Source organism: Centrocercus urophasianus, unplaced genomic scaffold (assembly GCF_019232065.1).
Source record: "Centrocercus urophasianus isolate 14NV4802_14NV808 unplaced genomic scaffold, USGS_Curo_1.0 seq_1067, whole genome shotgun sequence".
Lineage (NCBI taxonomy): Eukaryota > Metazoa > Chordata > Aves > Galliformes > Phasianidae > Centrocercus > Centrocercus urophasianus.
In genome coordinates, this window is record NW_024884217.1 from 11,394 (window position 1) to 19,646 (window position 8,253).

Consider the following 8,253-nt stretch of genomic DNA (forward strand, 5'->3'; position numbering starts at 1 on the left):
TCCGCTCCCCACGCCCTCACCTAGAGGTTCAGGGGCCTTGCAGACGCTTGTATTTCCAAGTATTTTAAGTTAAGTTAAAATAAATTAATAAAAACCAACAAACAAATACAGTTAAACTAAAATAAAATAAATACAATTTCATGAGTTTAGAGAAAGTGAAAGCATTCTGTCAGCCCCCGGCTCCACAATCTTTGAAAGACTTCTACACGGTTCTATCGGTATTTCCTTTCCCTTGCTTAACAGTTCCATACACTTATATTGGAAACCTAATTTGCCTGCGCTGGGATTTCAAAGGAGTTGAAAGATGTTAATTTCGAAGTGAGAAAATGCAGCGTACTAGAGAGGAAGTGAATGATCCAACCGCAGCTCCTTCTTTGCCAAATAAACTCCTGAGTACTTTACAAAACATGCTGGCAGATAGCACGTGCCTTCAGGCTCAAAATAATCCCGACAAACTAAACTTCGCCATGTCTAGATCTGTTTAGGCACAATATTTCATCACTCTAAAACTGCATATTCATTATTTTATGCAGATGACTAAGTTATAGTTTTGCTGTAGTAATGTAATACCTTGTCCACTGAATTAGAACGCCCAGACCTCTTCAGTTTGTTTAATGCTCCCATTTTCCTCAGGGAAATCTGGAGGATCGCTGTGTTTATATAAGCTGTCCAAATCCAAGTTTCGAATTAATGATTCCGTTATCGGACAAAGGCAGACCCAACGCGTTTTCCAGATGGCTTCAAGCACCAATTATCTGAGATTTTCCAGGAAACCCGAACTTCAGGGTGAAATTGCCAGAGAAAAAAATACTAACCTGAGTTTGGGACATCCCCCAGCTGCACTGTCACCTTGGTCCAGGTAAGGCCTGACTTCCCAAACGCCGTGCGTACTGCTGGATGTAGCGGAACTCAGACAGCATTCACATGTGCCGTCGGGCCGTGCACACTGCTTGTCTCAAAATCACGATTCCACTGATCTCCTGCTAGAAAATAATTTACAGAAAGAAGGCAGATATCTCACTCACCTCACACAATAAAGGCATTCAAACATACGTATTATCCAGAAGCTCTCATTAGCATCGCTGGCCAATTCTGGTTCGGTTTTTGTATGAGCAGAAGCGTGGGCTTCCTGGGAAAGAGCTTCTGATGATCGTACCACAATAGCTGGTCGCAGAACTGGTAGCCGGGTAACAAATCCGTCGCCCTCAAAAGGAACGGTCTGCGGCTGGAACAGGAGGCAGATTCTCTCGTACCACGTCCTCAGTTCCTGAATACTTAGTCACCGTGCTTTTGCCACAGTTTTGTTACACACAGACAAATGGACATTTGTGCAATCCTTTTGGCCTGACGAACATTTGACGGCAGGGTGATTAATGCCTTCTCCTTGGTATATTACTTGTTACCTTATAATTTTTTGTTCTTACTCAAATCTGTCCATCTGCCTGACAGTCTGCCCAGAACGCCTTATGAAAATAGTCAAATAAAATTAAAACAGCACGGGGAGGGAAAGGGTACAGAGAAGAACGCTTAGCAGGGGAGCTAAGCGTCAGGTAATAGCTTGACTCGTTCTTCACAAAAGCTGAGCAGAATATGGCAGCCTTAACGTCAGCTGCCAACTTCAAAAAACCTCACACCTGTGACAAGAAACTCTCCCTCCTAATTATACCTCGACACTGTCCTCTGTAACAGAGTCAGTATTTTGCCAGGAATAAACATCGCTATTTCTTTCCTAGGCAAGCTGCTTGGCTGTTTCAATTGTCTTTTAAACATTAAGGAGCTGGAAACATTCGTCACATCCTGTGCTGTTTACACAGCATCACGCAGTCCCCTTTGAAACCAAGACGCTTTACGGCAAGCTCGACACGCGGTTCCATCCAAACATTTGCCTCTGTATTTGCCAACCACAAACAAATTTCTGCAAACGCTGAGCAAAGCTTTAAAGGTTCTGACAGCCACCCAAAGTTGTGCTAGCACGACGGCCGAGGAAAGGTGGTATCAGGACACTCGGCCTCCACCGCTACTACCCGGATGTGGGAAGAGACGTGAACGCAAAGCGCTCACTGCTCCGCACAGCACAGCTCCGGGCAAAGACTTGCTGCCCGGCCTCTACAACCCTGCTCTTCCAAAGCACTGGAGAGCGCAAAGAGCACAAGGACGGTTAGAGAAAAGTGTGAAAGGGTAACTTACGTTGTATAGAGAAACACTGGGAAAGGACTGCTGTGGTTTCTTCAGTATTTTACACTGACGTTGGAAGAGAAGGCAGTCAAAATAGGACACCTACAGAAATCTCTCTTCAATTCTCTCTCTCTGTTCGTTTACTCTCCAGTCGCTGCGCCTGAAGAAATGCAACAGTCAAAAGTTTATCCCCTGCTATTTCCGAGCGATGCGGCCTACTCTCCTTGACCATGTACCGATCATGTAAAATCAGACAAAAGCAGGGAAGGTGAGAAGCAATCTAGCTTGAGCCTGAAACTTCTGAACTGGGCGTTTTCTGTAAAAGCTGCTTTAGTGTCAGAAGCTCCCATCGCCACGCCAACTTGCAGAGCGTGGACTCATCCATCTGGTTTTCGTAAACTGCAAATTACAAGCGAAGCAGGGAACGAACACAGCCCGGTTTTCTCTGAACTCCCCAGGCACCAGCCTTGCAAGTAACCTGAGGTACAAAGGCTTTGTGAACAGCGGGCCAGCCCACGCCGCTCTGCTCTCCGTCACGCGTGTGGCTGGGCTGGTGGGCTGGCTAACTCCCCAGGCATCCCCCTGCTCTGCGAGCGGCGCGCTGCCCAGGGATGTGCCGAGCGGCGCGCCCCCCCCCGGCGGAAAAAAATGAGCCTGCAGCATCCTTCCCAGCATGAACAGCCTTTTCGGAAAGGGAATTTAAAATAAACACGAGGTTAAATAAATAAAAAAGACAAACTGTGCGTTACTTAAAACAGTTCAACAGTTTAGGAAGTCAATTAGAACAACCTGATGTTTATTAATAGCGAACAGAACGCAGGCGCCCGTACTTCAAACATTTCCAGGTGGGAAGGAAATACACTGTGGGTTTTTTTGATTTGCTGTTGTATTTTCCTCTCAGAATTAGTGGAGAGCTGCCTGACGGAAAACCTCTGAGATGATCCTGCCCATTGATTACCACAACGAGCATTTTAATCAAAAGCATCATAAAGTCTCTAAAAGCACCCATTCAAAGCTGGTGACTCCAAGCTCCTAAAGCCATGTTCAATCTCTATTTTCAGCTACTTCAAGGTCCTGATTAAATTGAAGTGCCAGAGGCTTGAGGGCTCACACACCTTTTTTTTTTAGACAGTTCAAGGTCAGTAGTAAACTGCATTGTTTTTCTAACACAAACACAGAGGAAACTATTTCCCCCTTGTCTATACCAGATAAAGAAGTTTTGTGTTACTTGAAATCAGAAAATGTTATTTTTGTGTTCTTTTTCTTTAAAATATCATCTTGTATTTAGCCTTTCGTTTCACCTGAGGACTTCTGCAAGCTTTTCTACTGGGAACGATCTCACTCCGTTTAACACTGAGAACCTCCAAGGGAGGCAGCTTTCCTTAAAGCGTGAATCGGTGAGTCGTTAACAAAATAAAAACACCGCTGTAAACGGTCTGGGCTCGAAATTCCAAGGCTTGTCACTTGCTCCATTTCTCTCTTTGCTTGATTATGCTCCTCTATCTGGATCTAGAACTGATATGACTAGATTGGATTGATACTTAAAAAAAATAAAAAATAAAATAACTAATTAGTATATGCAAAGGAGAAAACTATGAACTAATTTTATTCATGTGTATTTTTGCCCGTGCTGTTACAATTCCTTGCGATAACTGTAGAAGTCATAGAATAATTTCAATCGAATCTGATAGACTGCCAGAGTTCTCAAAGATATTATATTCCTACAGCTTTTGTGAAGACAGGCAGCCCTCCAAGATGAGTGAAATACAGTCCTGTGATCCAATATAAAAGGCTACACATAAGCTCAGTCGTATTATTAGACACACAAACAAGAAGTACTTGAGAATAGATTTCATGGGTCCTACTACTCAAATGCTACCACAGTTGTACACCTTCAGCCTGCATTCTAGCTTTTTTTTTTTTCTCTCTGTCCATGCAGAAACATCAGAAGATATCTTTTTGATACAGCAGTAAACGCGGCTTGTTAACAGTTGTGTTATTTTTCCTCTCACTTAGTGATCAAGTAAAGTGAACTCACTCTTTCGGGTGTTACGAGCAGCGGCTGTAGGATTGGCCTGAGTGGCTGGAGTGGCTTCCCGGCACCGCCGAACGGCTGAAATCCACTGAGTCATCGCACGTAGCAAACTACTTCCCCCGTGCTCTCATTTGGCAACACTAGAGGCTAAATAAAAATTTGGATGGGAATTTCTTTGTTCTGTAAAAAGCTTTCAGCTTTCAAGAGGAACGTGCTTTAAAATTAAGCCTTCTATAATTTGTAGCTTCTTTGAGGCAGAACGGGGGTTTTTATATCACAGAATAATCACGTTATCACAACGAGCTCACTACAGAGAGACTACTGTAAGCCTCTCACTACAAACATTGAAGTCCTTTCTTTAATCCACTCCCCCACAGCACTCTAAATTACCTCCCTCCATCCCCAACTAATGATGCGTCTTGAAACATGGAACAAGGAGAGCAATTCCCAGACTAGATCGTGTGTAAAACCTGTATCGTGTCGTATATTTTCAAGTTATTAATCATCCTCCATTTGCAACGTTGGTTTCACGGCAAGTAGATTAGTTTATTAACTTCTGTACTTCGATAATCCTGGATGCAGCTCTTTTGACTTACCTTTTTTGGAGGCTATTTATTTATCTTATTCAAACAACCACTCACAGGTTATGCAGTGAGAAGCTCTGGTTTAGAGAATATCATATTGTAATATATATACGCTTAATTTCTTTCTACTTGGTTGGCCATAAAAGTATTATAAAGTTTACATAAAAGTATGCAAGTCGTGGCATTTTCTCACTAAGTTCTCCCACATTTCCTGTTTTCTGAACTTCCTCGAAATTGAATGCGTTTCTCATTATTCCAATGATCCGCATGCTGTGCTGCCGGTACCTGTGCCTGCCGTTACCAAACCGCGCAAAGATCGCCTTCCTCCTTCTGTCAGTTACTCTCGTATGCATCCCAGCTTTGTCATAATCACAGGCCCTTTTGGGGGGGGGAAGTTCCTATTCCCTATAGTTCTTGTCTGTTTTTATAGGCGTTTTTAACCAAATAAAAAACCTAAAAAAAAAAACCAAAACCCGCAATACATAACGCTTTGTTGACTTCAAAATGGAGTCTGGACAGAAGCCATTCCTTGGATCCGTTCTCATTCATTCATTAATTTACATTCTATAGAAATCGGGCGAAGAAAAGAGGGACTCACATTTACAAGGAAACCAACAGCATTCCTCCTGTTATTCGGCAGTAAGTCATCTTCCCTGACAATTAGGAGCAGATTCCCACTGTCCTAGTGTAGGTGTCCACTCAACTTCTCCAGTTGAACAATTGACGTCCTGGAAAAGATACAGGTCTTTTGCTAGGCGTGGACATAAGAAAGGGAATTCAGATCGCAGAATCAAAACACACAGATAAGCTTCATTCAGTAAAAAGGTTCAGTCGGGTAACTCAGCAGACTGTTTTAAACAGTTTACTCATTTGCAACGGCTGCAAGCACCCGCTAGATCAGCACAAATGCCAGACCCTGACTCTCGGCCAGTCCCCCGTTGCCTGCCTTGAATACAGTTCTGTTGTGGAGGCAGCGTGTGCCTGCTGGCCCATGTCAAGACTGTCTTTCTCAACTCCCGGAAAATCAGAAACCCCTTTCCTCCTTTTTCACTTTCCCAGAGAAAACATCTCAAAAGCTGATGCGCAATAGACCCCACTGTTAGATCTACGTGTGGGCGCTGTCAGTGCTTTGCTTTATACAGCATCCAGATTTAAAAGGATCAGTGTGATTTACAGAGGTAAGGAGAACCAGCGAACAAATTTACGTAGCGTTATCCAGTTACCTAAAAGACTCTGTGGGCAGTGAGGCCTAAAATCATTGGACTAATCTTTTCTCTTTGACATGCTTTCTTTATGGGAGCAGTACCTAATCCCTTGTTTTCAAAGACTTCTCGGAAATCCAACTTCTTCAGCTTCACTGTTGACTTACTTTGTTACATCTGAAATGTGTGGTTTTAACAAATCCCACTTGTGTCTAATCCTTCCTTCTCAGACAATCCATAGGTCCGGTTACAACAATAACTTGAAAAACTCCGAAAAACAGGAACACAAGCCATGCTTCTCCCCGCTGAAGTCTCGTCATTCGTTTTGTAGCCGTTCATTTGTCTCCTAGCTTTAATACAGAACTCTAATCCTGGACCGTGGCACTCAAAAAGGAGAACGTACAATGCTTAATTATAACAAAGGAACCGATGTCAAGTTATTTTATATCAAGCTTAACTTTTCAAACTGCTACGGGAGAAAGTCTCACTTAGTTCCAAACACAATGCCGCAGCTCACAGAGGTTGGTGCGTCTCGCTGTCCAGGCGAGGCTCCTTTCTCCCAGCGCTACCTACCTGACTGACTCAACTCTGCTTACCCACGCTCCCGAAACAATTATGCTGGGGAGTTAATAGCGTAAGGAACTAACAGAGCCTTCTGGAAGTAACCTTCCGCTTAAAACTGATATGCCTGCTTTCTCAAACAGATGAGGGTAATTAAAGAAAAAAGGGTATGAGTTCTGCGGCCGCTGACTGGGCAAACGCGAGGCAGAAGAGAAGAGATTCTGCTGAATGAGTCAGTGTTTCTAGCCTTCCGAGTTTAGGTGCTTGTTACAAAATGGAATAGTTCTGAGTAGCAAAGATGGTCTTTGAAATTGTAGCTGGCTCCTCTTGGGACAATGCCTCCAAATGCAAAATTATCATACAAATTTGCACGCTAAGGCAGATCTGTAACAAATGCAGTAAAACAAAACTAAGAATGTTTATATAAAAGGGCATTTTCATTTATTCTGATCATTAACAAATGTTCTTCTCAGGTTTCAATCTGGAAAGTTTTACGTAAGCGAAGAGCAATTTGCAAATGATGTTTTAAACCTGTACTGTTTGTCACAACTAGGTTCCACTCAGTCACTTCCTGACTGCGTTAAACGTAATGGCAAAACGTGCCTCTGATTAAATAACTAAGCCCTTGGCAACCGCAATATGCAGCTTATCTGACAACTCCCCATAAACCTGGAAAACTTTTATCCTCTTTTTTTACTTTCTTCTCTTTCAACCAAGGAATTGTTTTCAACAATGCAATTAGAGAGAATACAAGAAATGAGGAACAAAAATTTTGAAGCAATAGAAAAAAAATGTACTTTATATAACTATGTTAGCAACTCAGATATTTGTATATTCAGCATCCCAATCGTTTGTAATTAACTGTGGTCCTCCCATAGTTGTAATTTACCACAGATGAAAATAGCCACGAGTAGGAGAGAATTGCTCTTCAGCTATTGTAAATGAATGCAACTCTTACACTAAGAAACATTTCCCCCAAACATACTATGAGCTCAAATGACAACAGGATATCAAATGCTATCAAACAGGGTATTTTTTCTGGGCCTGTACCTAGCCATACTCGGAACACATTTTTGGTGGCTTAGATAAAATTAAATCCAAGTCCTAATAGTTACTTCTGTGAAATAAAAGGCACTGCAAGTTTTTGTGAAGCAGAGACTTGTTTACCTTGGCCCATCTCGACAACCAAGTGATGAAACACTGCTGCTTCACAAGCAGTTTATCAATTGCATCACACAGTTCGTCACGCTTGGATTTTAAGGTGTATTTTTTCCTTTGTCTGCCCCCTGCCTCCCGTATCCTTCAGGAGTCTCGAAATAAGAATCGTGACTGTGCAGGTCAGAATGACAATGCACTGCTTTCCATAAATGTAATTTCCTGACGACAGCTTACAGCTTCTTGTAAGCGTGGATTGACCGCAATCCACGTAAGGATTCCTCTGCTGCCATCTGCTTCTCAGTCAGGTTTACCTGAACTGATACTCCCAAAGGGCAGATGAGGATCTGAAGTTATGCCCTGTTAGTCTCTTACTATTTAGTGGCGAGGCGCTTCGTACCTGAAGAAAATGCTTGCATCTATTTTCTCAGTTTAAAGCATTTTACTTCTTCCCTTCCCTTTGCCTCCATTTCCCCCTTCCTGGTGATGTAGGCTTTTAATAGTCTTGCTATCTCACACGTGACCTAGTTCCAGGTTCTGC

The 8,253-nt window shown here is 42.7% G+C and overlaps 1 long non-coding RNA gene across 2 annotated transcripts; it reads right to left on the reverse strand.

Moving 5' to 3' along the window:
• Positions 1-347: 347 nt before the first annotated feature.
• LOC122167852 lies at positions 348-5,514 on the reverse strand. Of its 2 annotated transcripts, XR_006171102.1 has the most exons (5): positions 5,393-5,514; positions 4,214-4,357; positions 2,188-2,335; positions 1,054-1,225; positions 348-980 (listed from the first exon to the last, which is right to left on the reverse strand). It is a non-coding gene; the product is annotated as an uncharacterized LOC122167852 (long non-coding RNA). The 2 variants fall into 2 exon arrangements; XR_006171101.1 differs by having other exon boundaries at positions 348-1,225.
• Between the last annotated feature and the right edge of the window lie 2,739 nt (positions 5,515-8,253).